This window comes from Nicotiana tomentosiformis, chromosome 6 (genome assembly GCF_000390325.3).
Source record: "Nicotiana tomentosiformis chromosome 6, ASM39032v3, whole genome shotgun sequence".
NCBI lineage: Eukaryota > Viridiplantae > Streptophyta > Magnoliopsida > Solanales > Solanaceae > Nicotiana > Nicotiana tomentosiformis.
Window position 1 is genome coordinate 18,460,614 of NC_090817.1, and position 17,623 is coordinate 18,478,236.

General features: G+C 37.2%; 1 long non-coding RNA gene across 1 annotated transcript; it reads right to left on the reverse strand.

Moving 5' to 3' along the window:
• Positions 1-2,699: 2,699 nt before the first annotated feature.
• LOC104090583 (uncharacterized) lies at positions 2,700-5,612 on the reverse strand. The gene is made up of 2 exons (XR_684959.4): positions 5,039-5,612; positions 2,700-3,539 (listed from the first exon to the last, which is right to left on the reverse strand). It is a non-coding gene; the product is annotated as an uncharacterized lncRNA (long non-coding RNA).
• Positions 5,613-17,623: the final 12,011 nt, after the last annotated feature.

Sequence of the window (17,623 nt, forward strand, 5' to 3'; positions counted from 1 at the left end):
TGTCCGATTATGTATTGTATTGATTTTGATCTGAGGCATACTTGTGGATTAGTTATGACTTGCAAAGAATCGAGGATGACTCGAGTAAGAAAATCCCTGAATACGGGTTACATTGCACTTTATGAAAATATGAAAACCATGGAATGATTAAGTTATTAGTCTTAAGGATGTAGTGCACACGGAGTATGAATTTGATCGGTGGTATAAGAGAAGGGTTACTTGTTTAAGTGTTGTTGTACTAATGGGGCATGTGTCTCTCGGGCCGTTCGAGCGGTGAAATTTGGATTTGAGCAAAGTGGGGTCTCGTTCACTACTTTCCAGTTTTCTAGGACTTCCTTCTGATGGTGGTAGGCTTATGAGAGGCGCATGTCGGTCCGTGCAGCACCACTTACATGGCAGGAGTTCTCCATTCTCTTTTTGGAGAAGTTCATATCGCAGTCTCGCAGGGAGGATCTGCGCAGACAGTTTGAGTAGTTACGTCAGGAGGTCATGTCTGTGACGCAATACAAGATGAGGTTTTCCGAGTTGTCTCGTCACGCAGTTTAGCTGGTTCCCACTGACAAAGAAATGCCTAGGAGGTTCATTGATGACCTCACATATCAGTTGCGGTTACTTATGACTCAGGAGAGGGTATCTGGTGCCACTTTTGACGATGGTCCGTAGCGAGGAGCGTGGTGAGAGGGAGGCCAAGAGGCCTCGAGGTTCAGGCGATTTCAGATGTGTTCCTTCAAGGGGCCAGTCCTACTACAACAGGGGTCACCCTTATAGGCCCGCTCAAACGACTCATCCATCTCATCGTGGTGCATCAACTAGCCATGGTTCTTACAATGCTCACTCATGCCAGTTTTCATTTAGTGCACTACCAGTGCAGATTTCTCACCATGCGTCGTCTGCTCAGGTTTCTATAGGTTGTGCCTCGGGTTATCAGGACCAGCAGCTCCGTCAGAGGAGGAGTTGTTTCGAGTGCATAGACTTTGCTCATATCAAGAGAGATTGCCCTAGGTTATTGAGTGGGGGCTCCAAAACAAAGTTCTCGGCCGATGGCACCAGCACCAGCAGTTACACCGCCTACCCAGCTAGCTCGGGGGTGGGGCTCAGTCAGCTAGGGGTCGCCCAAGAGGGGGGGCCGATCAGGTGGCGGTCATGCCCGATTCTATGCTTTTCCTGCCAGGCCAGATGTCGTTGCTTCAGATGCATTGATCACATGTATTGTCTAGTGTGCCACATGAAATCTTCTATATTATTTGACCATGATTTCACTTATTTGTATGTACCACCGAACTTTACTCATTATCTGGATATACCCCGTGATTTCTTAGTTTCACCTATTCGTGTATCTACGTCGGGGGCGATACTACTATTGTGGATCGTGTGTATCGGTCGTGTGTGGTAACTATTGGGAGGACTGAGTGGATTGATACTCTGAGAGTTTGCATATGGTTTTATCATTGAGCTGCATTGTATTCGATATGCACACTTGATATACAGTCATAGAGATGCATTTTTCCTCATGCTATACGATATCGCATCATTCATGACTTCACATACACATTGGCATGTAGGCATAGAGATGCACTTTCCTCATGCCATTTGAAAATGAAACATTTACCAGTTGAAAGTTTTGGGAAAAATCACAGTTTTATAAACGTACTCATATTTTGGTGATTTCGGTAAAATATTTGGGTTTTCACTGATATACTTGAAAAGCATGCCTATTTTCCGGAACTATGAACGAGCTGAGCACTACATCTCTGATTTACTTATGTTATCACTTTTATTATATTGTTATGAACTATTGTTCGGCTATTGGTGTTGGACTCTGATCTTTGTCCCAGCTCGTCATTACTTTCAACCTAAGGTTATGTTTGTTACTTACTGAGTACATGGGGTCGGTTGTACTCATACTACACTTTTGCACCTTGCGTGCAGATTTTGGATGTTGATGTTGGTGTACGTGGCGGGGGCTGGATTTGAAAATATACCTACGTTCCAATCATTACTGCCTCTTGTTCATGGTAGCTTTAGAATTTTTAATCTGTTCATGTATATTTCAAATAGATTACGTATTTTTATTTCACACCAGTTTTGTAAATTCTAATATTAGAAGCTCATGATTTGTACATCAGTCCTTGCGGAGTGTATAAGAGTCAGTTAAACATTAATTGAATCGGGTAATTGTAAATTGATTTACCTAACAGATTGAATTAGGTGTCGTCACGACTAGTTAAATTTTGGGTCGTGACATAATCTCCAGAAATTTGAAGTGTAATATAGAACTACGAGGTCATACCAACCTATTTGAACCACTTCTTCTTAAACCGGTAGATACTGACTTATATTATGACCAATTTGTGGTTCTCATTTAGACTTTCTGGTTAAATATCCACATGATGATAGTACTTTATCTTACCCATTCATCCCTTATGGCCACAGGAAAATGTAAACTTATATGTCAGTTTTCAGGTTATCAACAAGGAAATATGATAGTCTCTCAATAAAGCATTATATTTTGTTCATTTCCATGTGTACGTGAAACACATTGAACGCCAAGGACTTGTAGTTAGGTTTGTGATTACAAAAAATTCAATAGGGAGTGAATATTCTTCAGGAAAGATATTAGTTGGGGCTTGTGATCTTAAGATATCGGATACTTAAAAGAAGAAAATATGTAAATAGACTTTTCATGAAAGGAAACTACATGAAAAGAAAATAAATAGAATTTTCATTGATCACGATATATAGAAACTTCTAAGATACATGTCAAATTAATAAAGTGATTTACAATGTCGTGCTACATAGTAAAACGTTTTCTGCGCTCAAAAGACCTGGAATAGAGAGCAAAATTGATGCAGTATATTTATGAGGAGCTTCCATGTTGTTCTATAATGCTGTAAAGAAGGTGTCCTAGACAAAGTGTAGCGTTCCAAATATGAAGTTTCTCATTTGCCACTAAGGACTAAGGGTTGGGGTGAAATAGTTGGGATTCATCCATTTTAATTAATTACTCCATCCGTTTTCAATTTACGTGAACTTATTTGATTAGACACGAAGATTAAAAAAAGATTTTTGAACTTGTGACATAAAATGAGGCATATATATTTTGTGTGACTATAAATCACTGCATAAATATAAATTATTTCTAATATAAAAAAGAGTCATTCTTTTTGACACGGACTAAAAAAAACATAGGTTCACGTAAATTGAAACGGAAAGAGTATTATTCTCTGAGTTCAAATTTTAAAAATAGAGAACTTAATAGAAAATACATTCCCATAACTGATAAGTGATAACTATCTACTCGATATAAATTCAAATTAATCAAATAATAATAAAAAAAGGTTTTCTCATTTCCTTTTTGATTCTATTCTTTCTAAAAAGAGACACAGAAGTCATATCACTGACCTTATGTTCAGAGAGAGAATTCATTGAGTTGTGCTTCACGAGATTCCAGAAATTTTGAAGAAACTAGTGGTCCTCATGGCCTCACATGACAATCTGACATGGATCTTTTGTGGCAAGAAATGAGGGTTTTTGGCCAGCTACAACATGCAATGCACGAAAAATCTAATTATTTTGAGAAATATTTTTTTTAAAAGTGTTTTTCGAAAAAGTATTTTCGGAGAGAAGCCGTTTGACTAATCAATCTGAAAAATAATTTTGAGTAATAATTTGGATTTGACTAAACTTTTCAAAAAAACATACTTTTAAGTGTCAAATTACGAATAAGGACACGATTACTTAATAGTTAATATTATATGAATAAATAAATAATATCAAATATTTGGTACTAAAGATAATAATTAAGTTTTTTCATTCTTTTTAAGTAAAACAAGAAAATAAAATTAAAAAGTACTTTAATTCTTTCAAGATAATTTAAATATATCAAAATATTATTTAATAAATATAAAAGCATTCATCTCAAAAGTCATCATATATTAGAAAGATATCCTAAAAATAAAAAGAAATATATATACATTAGGAGAGTTCAATAATATAATCTCTAATTCTAAGTATTAGGTTTAAAATAAGTAAGGTTATTTTGATATATACTATATTTTGCCAAGGGTATTTTTGGTAAGAAGAAAAGTCAAAACTGCTTCTGCTTCTGCTTATGGGGAGAATCAACTTTTTTATTCTTCTACTTCTTCCCAAAAGTATTTTTTTCCAAAAAAGCTTGGCCAAACACCTCAAGTTGAGAAAAAAATACTTAAAAAAAAAGAAAGCACTTTCAGGTTGGGGAGAAGCTTGGCCAGACAAGCTATTAGTGACGTTTACCGTAGGCACTTATCTATTAGTATAATAGGTTTTTATAGCACTTAAGTTTTTAGGTCAATAATTTAGTTTAGTACTATATGCTTTAAATATTTTACCTATAAATAATTTTTATTGATTTGAATGTGTAAATATTTGGCGAAATGGTCTCCTGGCCACTTAAACTTGTACCTGTTTGCAAAGCCGACGGGCGAACTTATAATTTTTCAATTTGAACATACTTTCTTAATAAAATAGGTATTATAAATAACTTTGACCGTTGACTATGCCTATGTGGAGGAGGTGTAGATGACATGGCAATAATGTGTGCACAACAGTGCGGGTAAATTATAAGTTTTTGATTAGTTTTTATTAAAGAACAAAAAAAACAATAAAGAAAAAAGGAAAAAAGCCAAAGAACCCCTATTTCTTCCTTCACCACTCCCTCGTCCCAGCTACACCTCTTTCACTCTCATCTCTCTTCCATCCCATCCTTCGTCCAACCTCCGCTCCTACCCTTTCGTTTATTCTCCATACTATTTTCAGTATCAAGATAGGAATAAATCAATGGATGCTCATCAAATCCAGATTCAAAGACACTTATTTAGTAGAAATCTTTTTTTGTCACTTTTTTCCTCTTATTAATAAAGTTCTCAATTTTGTAATTCACAAAGTGATTTGGGTCTCTTAATTATTCAGTGACATGAGTCTTTGTTAAAAGGCTTGAAATGAGTTTTTGAATCAAAATCAAGAATTCGGAAAAAAACAAATTCTAAAATAATTTTACCTTTTTGGTAATTTCTCTATTGTGTAAATTGAGATTTGGATCTTTTTCGATAATAATGTCGGAGAAGACGACCGGGTAAAGCGTTTCCGCTAGAATCTTTCTTTTTAGATCTGGTCTATGGTGGTTTCAAGAGGAGAATTTCGAGAAGAAGAAAACGGATGATCTGAGAGGCTGTAGGGGCTGAATATTTTGGTTTCTTTTTTTCGGTGGTATGTCGTTCATGTTCTCTGATCTAATTTATTGCTGGTGTCAAAAAAGTGAAGCACTAGTATTTTTCTGTGAATCTTTGTATGGTAATCTAAGTGAGGAGACGGTTATGGGGGAGAAGGAATGAAGGAGGATTTTCAGATACGCATTTAAATGACAATAGCTGGAGATATTTTGTCGATGAATTTTGAAGGTTTTCTGGTTGTATTCCCGTTGTGACGAAGGGTTGATTCTCGGAGAAGAAGAGAAGGATAAAGAATTTTAAATTTTGATAAATTAATTCTTATAAAACGGGACACAATAATTATATGTGTCAAACAATAGAAGGCTTAACATGTGATGTGTTATCTTTGTCAGCGTAGTTGAAGATCACGCTTTGATAGAGGCATTTATAATACCCAATTTATCAAGTAGGAGGGTTCAAATAAAAATATTGCAAGTTCATCTATCTGTTTTGCAAATGAGCGCAAGTTTAAGAGGCCATTTCGCCTAAATATTTTTATATAAATGTAAGATCGTCCGCTTTAGGTATATACTCAACCAATTAAATCTCTTCGAACTCCTTTATTTAAACGACTTTACAGTCTGAAACATCGAGCGACTTGTGCAAAAGACTTTTTGGGAATAGAAGTATTATATAGATTTGGGATTTTCATAGTTTTTTAAAAGATTTAAACTCTTCGGCTCATAACATAAGTTTTAGGCTGAATTATTAGATTTTTAATGAAGTTTAAAATTAAATTATTTAACTGCTTGGATCAAACAAAAACAAATATCATATAAATTGAGACGGATAGAGTATGTAACAATACAAATGTACTACTATATGTTGTATTCTGGGATTGTTTGGTTTTCTGCCACTACAAGAAAGAGCTCATTTTGTGGGGGTTAATTTAAATATTTGTGGCAGTTTTTGACCTCCACAAAATAAATTGTGGCGGTTTTAAAAAATACCACAGTTACCTTCGCCACAAGTATTTCTGTCGGAGTTTTTAAGAACCTCCACGACAACTGCCACAAAATTAATTTATAATTTGTGGGGGGTTTTAGAGGCAATTAGTGACGGTTTGTAACCTTCCAAATATGATCTCAATGTTTTAAAAAACAAATTATGTGAGAGTTATAAACCCCCACAATTTCTATCTCAATCTTTAAAAAAAATTAAATACTGACAGCTTATAACTGCCAGAATATTTTATTTCTATTCAAAATTTTAGTTCTAGGATTCAAAAAATACACAGCAAATCTAATTTCATTAAAATTATCTAAACAAACCAACATCACAAATTTAAGTTCATACCAAACTAAGGTTATACAACACATACAGTATATGATAACTTAAACATTTTACAATCTAAAGTAGGTCAACAATAAATAAATATACAAAAGTGACATGTATTTGCTTGGTGATCTGTATTGTTGTCACCTCGTGATACTCTTCCGCCCATGAGTGAAGCAGACTCACTCTGCATATCACTAAGCATGAGTGAAGCAGACTCACTCTGCATATCACTAAGCATGAGTGAAGTAGACTCACTAAGCATACCTATAAACCAAAAAAAAAAAAAACTACTTAATTATTGTTACCTTCAGATAGGGCACATATTTAATAAAGTCAGAAACAACATTTTAACTAGTTGTAAATACTTGTCACATGGCCAAAAAGTGTTCAAGTTTTTGCTCTTGATATGTCTCATTCTAGTATATTTCTTCTTCCATCTCTTCTCACATATCATACAAATTAAATCTTTTGGCTATGGATGCACAACACATCATCTACATAATACACCTTTTGTGCTTGAGATGCTTCAATGTAAGGCTCAGGTTCTTGGCTCTCTATCTCTAGTAACCTTATAGAAAATTATAGTTCACTGTCTTTTTTCAAAATAAATTAAGTATCAGTGGTATACTAATAATTAACCTACCCCAAAATCCCCAAGATTAAAGTTCACTATAAGACCTTAGCAAATAAAAGAGATACTAAAGACCGAGTAGTTTCTTGAGATTTCTCAATGTAGATATTAGAGATAACATTAGCATATATCCTGTCTGAAGAATCCCGATGTGCTCTCGCACAATTATTAATATATGGGTCTCTTCAAGCAATTTTAACATCACACAACATAATTAAATTATGGTTGGAATTTGAAAAAGCTTTACGTTAAGTGAAAAGTTCTTTACAGAAACACTGGGTAATCTGTAACCAAAAGTAAAAGATCTAATAGCGGAGGTACCGTTTGTTTAGAGTATTCATATATTTTGAAGCATATATATTTAACAAGATTTACTCAATCATATTCTTCAATACTCCTTTCTTTCTCACTTAATGTGATATGATTTGTAGTACAATGGTCAAACTATCTAATTTTTTAATATGATTTCGACGTAAAATCTTCAAGTTTGTTGAAAAACAATAATAATAACAACATATATCCACCGTAATCCAACAAGTGGAGTCCGGGAAGGGTAGATAGTACGTAACTATGCATCCTTACCCTTACCTTGTGCAGGTAAAGATGCTATTTCAATATACCCAAGTTTGTTGAAAATAAAATTTATATATTTATAATCTACATAAAAAATACTCCTTATAAGTCACAATAATTAACAGTTAATTAAAATACATGTGAAAAAATTATTGTCGAAGAAAATCTGCTTTACAAATAGTAATTGTGACACGTAAAATGAGATTGACGGAGTAATCATTTGAATTTAAAGTTTTTTTTTCTTTTTCTTTTGTGAACGTAAAAGAATTTTTATAGAGTTAAATTTTTTACCAAAATGAAATCATGCTTTGTAAAAAAATATGCTTTTAAACTCCCGCAGTCCCGTCATTTCCTTGTTTTGCGCACCAAAAACTACCCAGGCTATAAAGCCCTAAAGAAACCGGGGATTTGTTCATTGGAAGAAAGTAGGTGAAAATTTGGAAGCTAAGCTTTTCGATGTTCCAAATCACTGTCTCAAATCCGACGCTAAGTTTCAAATAGAAGATCATAAAAAAATAAAATATGTTTATGTGACGTGTGATAGCCAATGAAGAAGAACCTTTGAACTAAATATTATGGACCTTTTAAGGCATGTGCGGAGCCCGAATTTGAAGGTTGTGGGTTGAGATTCTATTTCGTTTATATTATTGGGTTCTAAATTAACAACTTATACATATTCAATAATTGTTTTAAGACAAATACGTGGTTTATATCAAAGTTATTGGATTCGGCCGAACCTGCAAGATCCTATGCTAGCTCCTCCCCTATTCCAAGGATGATTATGGTTGAAATTATTTCATCATTGCCAATCAAATCCATTTTCCGCTGTAAGAGTGTTTGCAACCGTTGGTATAATCTTTTCTCTGACCCTTTATTTCTTAAGATGTTTCACACAATAAGATCACCTTTTCCATGCATTTTACTTTCTGTTGATCGGTAGATTATGACTATTACTCTCGCCCCTGAAACAGACCCATTATGTTGAGCCCCAAGTTTCACCTTCCTCCACTGATATGAAAAATGATTGGAATGAATTTTGGTTTTGTTAAGCCAAAGTTCGAGTTAACTAGTTCATGTAAAGGGGCCATTTGTTTGTTGAAAGGTGATAAGTATGATAGCAATTATGTAGTTTATATTAGTAATCCTGTTTTGGGTGAGTATTTCAAGGTTAAATTGCCTGAATGGGAGAAAAGAGTTCATCGTGTTGCATATGCATTCTGCAATATAGTGAAGGAAATATATTGGGATCAGTAGCAAGTAGGTAGAAAGTTCTGGTCGTCCTGAGGTATCTGAATTGGAGGTTTATACTCTTGGAGTTTATGAATTATATGAAGAAATGTGGGCGAAGCTCTGTACCCTATATTTGATCATTTGGTAATGATAATGTCAATGGTGCTCTTCATTGCTCGGATTCGCTAGATGATGAAAATATTGTAAGAGGTGCTTGCCAGTGGTGGAGCTAAGAATTTTACTAAAGGGTGTCAAAATATAAAAATGTAAACACACAGATAAGTTAAAGGGATTCAACAAATAGTATGTATATATACAACAACAATCCAGTAAAATCCACTAATGAGGTCTGGGGAGGGTAGTGTGTACGCAGACCTTACCCCTACCCCGAAGGAGTAGAGAGGCTATTTCCGAAAGACCCTCGACTCAAGAAAACAAAAAGAAAAATGAGACAATATTAGTATCACCACAGAAATCATAGGAAAAATAGGAACAACATGAAACCCAGAAGAAAGATGCCAAACAAAAGCGATAGCTAGTAAATAGGTCCTGCACTAAAAAGTGAAATAGTAAGACATCACATTGCCACTAGCTATCTTAAACACAAACCCTAACAGACTGGTCTCATAATGGCACGAAGTAAGGAAAGATTCAACTACCTCCTAACCTACAACCCTAATACTCGACCTCCACATATTTCAAGTGTCATGTCCTCGGAAATCTGAAGCCTCGCCATATCCTGCCTGATCACCTCTCCCCAATACTTCTTAGGCCGCTCTCTACCTTTTCTCGTGTCCTCCACTACTAGCCTCTCACATCTCCTTACCGGAGCATCTGGGCTTCTCCTTTGAACATGCTCGAACCATCTGAGTCTCGCTTCCCACATCTTGTCATCAATGGGAGCCACGTGCACCTTCTCTCGAATATCATCATTCCTAATCTTATCCATTCTAGTGTGCCCGCACATCCACCTCAACATTCTCATTTCTGCTACTTTCATCCTCTGGATATGTGAGTTCTTAATAGGCCAACACTCAGCCCCATACATCATGGCCGGTCTAACCACTGCTTTATAGAATTTACCTTTGAGTATCGGTAGCACTCTCTTATCACACAGGACTCCAGATGCTAACCTCCACTTCATCCATCATACCCCAATACGGTGAGTGATATCCTTGTCGATCTGCCCTCCCCCCTGGATAACCGACCCAAGGTACTTCCCACGGCTCAACGCAGAACTTACACACCAGGTATTCCATCTTCGTCCTGCTCAGCTTGAAACCCTTAGACTCAAGAGCCTGTCTCCAAACCTCCAGCCTCTCGTTAACACATCTTGCAACTCATCAATCAGAACTATGTCATCAGCGAATAGCATGGACCATGGAGCATCCCTTTGAATATGGTATGTTAACGCGTCCATCACCATAGCGAACAAGAACGGACTGAGCGCAGAACCTTGGTGTAACCCCATTACAACCGGAAAATGATCGGAGTCACCTCCTACTGTCCTAACCCGAGTCTTTGTCCCATCATAATGTCCTTAATCGCCATAATGTAAGGAACCGACACGCCTTTTGCCTCCAAGCATCTCCAGATAACTTCTCTAGGAATTTTGTCATACGCTTTCTCTAGGTCAATAAATACCGTGTGCAGATCCTTCTTCTTTTCTTTGTATAGTTCCACTAATCTCCTAACAAGGTATATAGCTTCTGTAGTAAAATGACCCGGCATGAACCCGAACTGGTTATTGGATACAGGCACTGTCATCCTCACCCTCGCTTCAACCACCATCTCCCACTCTTTCATGGTATGACTCAGTAATTTGATACCCCTATAATTGTCACAACTCTGAATATCGCCTTTGTTCTTATAAAATGGAACTACCGTACTCCACCTCCACTCATTCGGCATCCTCTTCACCTTAAAAATAACATTAAACAACCCAGTCAACCACTCCAAACCTGCTCTCCCCACACACTTCCAAAATTCCATCGGTATCTCGCCTGGCCCGGTTTCTCTGCCTCTATTCATCTTACGCATAGATCCCACGACCTCCTCAACCTTGATACGCCTGTGTTACCCAAATTCACGGTGACCCTTGGAATGGTCCAATTCGCCTAGCAAAATATCCAAATCCCCTTCTTCATTCAGAAGTTTATGAAAGTACGTCTGCCATCTCCTCTTAATCTGGGCATCTTCCATCAATACTCTACCATCTTCGTCCTTGATTCATCTCACTTGGTCCAAATCACGAGCCTTCCTCTCTCTCAACTTGGCCAGCCGGAATAACTTCTTCTCCCCGCCTTTTTTCCCCAGTTCCTCGTACATATGACCATACGCCGCAGTCTTAGCTTTCGTGACTGCCAGCTTAGCTTCCTTCCTAGCTACCTTATAACTCTCCATGCATGCTCGCCTCTCCTCCTCGCCTATGCTCCCTACTAACTTCAGGTACGCCACCTTCTTCGCTTCCACTTTACCTTGGACCACTTCATTACACCACCAGTCTCTTCTGTGCCTACCAGAGACGCATGTCGAGACCCCAACACCTCTCTCGTAACCTCCCTTATACAATCTGCTATTGCTGACCACATATTTCTCGTGTCACCACTGCTCCTCCAAGCTCCCATAACCGACAACCACCCCTCCAACTCATGGGCTTTATCCTGAGTTAAGGCTCCCCACCTGATTCTTGGTCTTCCTCGAGCAGATCTTTTCCTCCTCTTTAACATAATACCAACGTCCATCACCAAAAGCCTATGCTGCGTCGCGAGTATCTCACCCGAAATCACCTTGCAATCTTTTCATAGCCCTCTGTCACACCTCGCGAGTATCTTTTGACCCAGCTACAAAGAGTAATTTTTCATGAATGGGTATCAATTGGCACTCCTTGGCTAAGGTGGATCCACCACTACTGTGAGCATTTAATCCTTCAATAATGGGATAGAAGAGGTGAAGTCCCTACTGATGGGTCCATCCAATAATTTAAGGAAGATGACTTTCTTCCTTTGATAAAGACTTCTAAGTCTTTTTCAAAATCGACAGCCACTATTTCTTTTGATACTGTCAACATTGTAGGCGTGAGAGGAAAATGTCAAATATAGTAGGCGTGAGAGAGTGAGGCTCCGCCTATAAAAGGAGAGTTTCGGCTCTCATCTCTACACAACAATCTCAGAGGAAAAATATATATGAGAGCTAGAAAGAAAGAGTGAGGTTTCACAAACAAAGTATAAAAAAATAGTTTGTGAGAAAAATAGAGAGTGAGCGATATTGTAGTGAGGTAGGAATATCAAGAGAGGGTTATTTTATTTGAGTGTTGTAGTAGTCTTTGGAGTATTTTACTCGGACCTGCAAAGTATAAAAATTCCTTTCTATAGTGATATCAGTTGCTACTCTCGGGGTCGTGGTTTTTTTCCTTATTCAAAAGGGTTTTCCACGTAAAACTCTTGGTGTCGTTGTCACTAATTTATTCTTATTAATTACCGTATCTCGGTGCTACGTTATTATTTTGCTTTTATTTCCGTGAATATTATTTCTGTGGGGGGTTATTCCCAACAACTGGTATCAGAGCACATATTTTGTTCGTTCACAAAAATACTATTCACTATCGGTAGTACTATACTCGGTGAAAAACAAAAATGTCCGGAGTAAAATACGAGGTAGCAAAGTTCAAAGGATATTGAGGTTTCTCAACATGGCAAAGAAGGATGAGGGATCTGCTCATCTAACAAGGTTTACACAAAGTACTAGATGCTAATGCCAAAAAGCCTGATACCATGAAAGCTGAGGATTGGGCTGATTTGGCTGAAAGGGCTGCTAGTGTAATCAGGTTGCACTTATGAGATGATATGGTAAATAACATCATTGATGAAGACACCGCATGTGGCATTTGGAAAAGGTTGGAAAGCCTATACATGTCCAAAATGCTGACAAATAAGTTGTACCTGAAGAAGCAGTTATACGCCCTACACATGGGTAAAGGTACGAATATTTTGTCACATTTAAATATGTTTAACAGACTAAACACACAGCTCGTCAATCTCGGAGTAAAAATCGAGGAAGAAGATAAAGACATCTTGCTATTGAACTTGTTTCCATCTTCATACGATAATTTGGCAACAACCATCCTGCACGGTAAGACTACCATTAAGTTGAAAGATGTCATATCGGCTAACTCAATGAGAAGATGAGAAAGAAGCCTAAAAATCAAGGACAGACTCTCATCACAAAAGGCAGAGGCAGAAGTTATCAAAGGAGTTCGAGAAACAATGGTAGATCTGGAGCTCGTGGGAAATCTAAGAACCAATCCAAATCAAAAGCTAGAAATTGCTACAATTGTGATCAACCAGGTCACTTCAAAAGAGATTCCAATGAAGGGCAAGGGTGAAACTAGTGGCCAGAAGAATGATGACAACACAGCCGCCATGGTGCAAAAAATGATAATGTTGTCCTTTTTATAAGTGAGGAAGAGGAATGCATGCACTTATCAGGCCCAGAGTCGGAATGGGTGGTTGATACAGTAGCATCTTACCATGCCACACCAGTAAGAGATCATTTTTGCAGATATGTAGCAGGAGATTTCGACACTGTGAGAATGGGTAACACAAATTACTCAAAGATTGCAGGGATTTGTGACATTTGTATCAAGACAAATGCTGGATGCACATTGGTTCTAAAGGACGTGCGACATGTACCTGATTTGCGGATGAACTTGATCTCGGGAATTTCTTTAGACCTAGATGGATACGAGAACTATTTTGATAATCAAAAGTGGATACTCACCAAAGGATCATTCGGGATTGCAAAGGGAGTTGCTCGTGGCATATTGTACAGGACAAATGCAGAAATATGCCAAGGTGAATTGAACGCGTCACAAGATGAGATTTCTATAGAGTTGTGGCACAAAAGGATCGGTCATATGAGCAAGAAGGGATTGCAGATTCCTTCCAGGAAATCACTCATTTCTTATGCCAAAAGTACAATGGTAAAACCTTGTGACTACTGTTTATTTGGTAAGCAGCATAGAGTCTCATTTCAGACATCGTCTCAAAGAAAATTGAATATACTTGATTTGGTATATTCTGATGTTTGTGGTCCAATGGAAATTGAATCGATGGGCGGTAACAAATATTTTGTTACTTTTATTGATGATGTTTCACGAAAATTATGGGTTTATAATTTGAAAACCAAAGATCAGGTGTTTCAAGTTTTCCAGAAGTTTCATGCTATAGTGGAAAGGGAGACAGGACAAAAGCTAAAGCGTCTCCGAAGTGACATTGGAGGTGAGTACACTTCAAGGGAATTTGAAGAGTTTTGTTTGAGCCATGTGATCATACATGAAAAGACAGTTCCTAGAACCCCACAACACAATGGCGTAGCCGAAAAGATGAACTACACCATTATGGAGAAGGTGAGAAGCATTCTCAGAATGGCTAAACTGCCTAAATCATTTTAGGGTTAAGCAGTTCAGATAACCTATTACCCGATCAATAGGATTCCATTAGTTCTGTTGGTGTTTGACATCCCATATAGAGTTTGGACCAACAAGGAGGTTTCCTACTCGCATTTGAAGATGTTCGGTTGCAGAGCTTTTGCACATTACAAAAGGATCAGAGAACAAAACTGGATGATAAATATGTTCCCTGCATATTCATCGTATATGGAGATGAAGAGTTCGGATACAGATTGTGGGATCCTATAAAGAAGAAGGTCATCAGAAGCAGAGATGTAGTCTTCCGAGAAAGTGAAGTTGGAACTGTTGATGATATGCCAAAAAAGGCCAAGAATGGTATAATCCCTAACATTGTTACTATTCCTTCTACTTCTGACAATCCCACAAGTGCAGAAAGTACGACCGACGAGGTTGCCGAGCAGGGGGAGAAACCTAGTGAGGTTATTGAGTAGGGGGAGTGTCACGACTAAAAAATCCTAACCTGTCATGATGACACCTATCTCAATACTAGGAAAGTCGACAACCTCAATAAACCACAATTTCTTTTAAGTTTAAAAACATAATATTTGAATTTCATAGAAAATCTCACAAATCACTGACGTAAATGATAACCAGTCTGACTGATAAAAAAACACTGTTTGACAAATGTAGAACAGTACAATAACTGAAAAGAGTCAAGGTCTGCGGACGCCAAGCATCTACCTCGATAGACTCCACAGATAAATCTCTGCATAACTAGCAATAGTCGTGTCCGGAGGTACCTTGATCTGCATACGAGGTGCAGGGTGTAGTATGAGTACAACCAACTCAGCAAGTAACAATACTAAATAAAGAACTGAAGATAGTGACGAGCTTCACTCCTGAGTCGAATTACAGTAATTTCCAACATAAGAAGATAGGCATGCTTTCATGTTCAACATTTAAAACTCAACAGAAATTTCATATCAAGTTCGACTGAAAAAGAAGATAATATCTTTCAAAAATTTCCAACACATTGATATATGACAACTGTAGTGCAATAAGAATGAAATCAAATGCTTTCTCTCAGGACCACAGTCACTGAGCCGTTTCATTCACTCAGCACTCGCACTCAGTAGGTACATGTGCTCACTAGGGGTGGGTGCAGACTCCGGAGGGGCTCCTACAACCCAAGCGCTATAATCCGCACGGACAACTCACGTGATGTACGAACAACTCACGTGCTATAATATCAATATATGGATCTGCATGGATAACTCACGTGCTATAGTATAATATCTAGATCCGCACGGATAACTCACGTGCTATAGTATAATATCTGGATCCGCACGGACAATTCACATGTTGCATGGACAATTCACGTGTTGTACGGGCAACTCACGTGTTATAATATCCGCACGGACAACTCACGTGCTATAGTATAATGTCTGGATCCGCACGGACAACTCACGTGCTATAGTATAATATCTGGATCCGCACGGACAACTCACGTGCTATAGTATAATATCTCACAATCAGGCCCTCGACTCACTCAATCATAAATCTCTCCAGTCTCTTAGGCTCTCAATAATCATGAAAATCAGCCCAAATAACAATGATATGATGCATCAATAACAGACAATAGAGACTGAGACAAAATAAATAAGTAAACTGTGACTCAGTACAAAACAACAGTTTTAGCAGATAGTTCAACATGTACACGGCCTTTGTGGGTCCTTACAGTGCCAACACATAATCTAATCATGATTTGTGGTTCAATTTCTCTACTACATAGAAAAATGTACAGATAACAACAAATTATTCAACTACACAGTCCCATGGAATTTGACCAAGTCACAATTCCTATGATGCACGCCCACACGCCCGTCACCTAGCATGTGCATCACCTCAAAACCAATCATATAACACATAATATGGGGTTTCATACCCTCAAGACCAAATTTAGAACTGTTACTTACCTCGAACTGTATAATTCTTTATTCTACTATGCCTTTGCCTCACTAATCGGCCTTCGAACGCCTCAAATCTAGCCACAGTTAATTCAATTCAGTCAATACTAATTATAGGAATTAATTCCATATGAAAATACTAATTTTCCAAAAAAAAAAATCGAAATTTAACTCAAAAATCTCCCGTGGGGCCCATGTCTCAAAATCTGATAAAACTCACAAAATCCGATAACCCATTGAATTACGAGTCCAACCATACCAATTTTATCAAATTCCGATAAAAACTCGACCTCCAAATCTAAACTTTTTGTTCTTGAAAAGTTTTGCAAAAATCTTGATTTCTTCTATTTAAATCTGAAATAAATGATGAATATAACCATGGATTTATGAAATACAATCACTTTTGGATATAGGACACTTACCTAAGTCGAAATCGTGAAGAAATCATCAAAATCGCCCAAGAATCGTGCTCCAAAAATCCAAAACGAAATGAAGAAAATGACCATTTTTTGGTCCTTAAGTTTCTTCCCATCTGTCACTAAAAGTCCTCCATTTTCCATCAATAAAATTCCACACCAGAACTTGCTTGCACCAACAGTTATGTTTTTTTACTAAAAAGTCTTTTAACTCCATCATACGAATTTGGAATTCGACGATTCTTGTTCCTATGAGTAAAAAATAATAATACGAACCTCGTCGTTCAATCGAAACTCAATTCGGAGCTCATTTGCTCAATGCGATACCAATTTTGCTCGTTAAACAATTAACTCATGTTTTGTACTAAAAACCCAACCGCGACTTGATGAAATTAGACTAAAATTTTTAGATCACTCCTATAATTCATTATCAAAATTCCGGAAGTCTCGAAATCAAATTTCGATCTCTAGAACTAAAAATGGATCTTTGGATCATTACATGCTTATGCTCAAAACACCAAACTCTTCCAAAATCTTTTTAAAATTCATCCGATCCCATGGTACCCCAACCAAGTATACTAACAAGTCCCATAATATGACACAAACTTAGTTGATGCCTCAAATTATATTGAACAATACTAAAACATGAATTGCACCCCAATTCAAGCCTATTCAAAACTAACAAATTCCAAATTCTACATTCGTTGCTCAAACCTACCAAATCAATTCCGATTGATTTCAAATTTCGCACACAAGTTATAAATGACATAACAGACCTATTCAAATTTTCAGAATCAGATTCCGACCCCGATATCAAAACTCAACTCCCGGTTAAACTTCCCAAAAATTCAACTTACGCCATTTTCAAG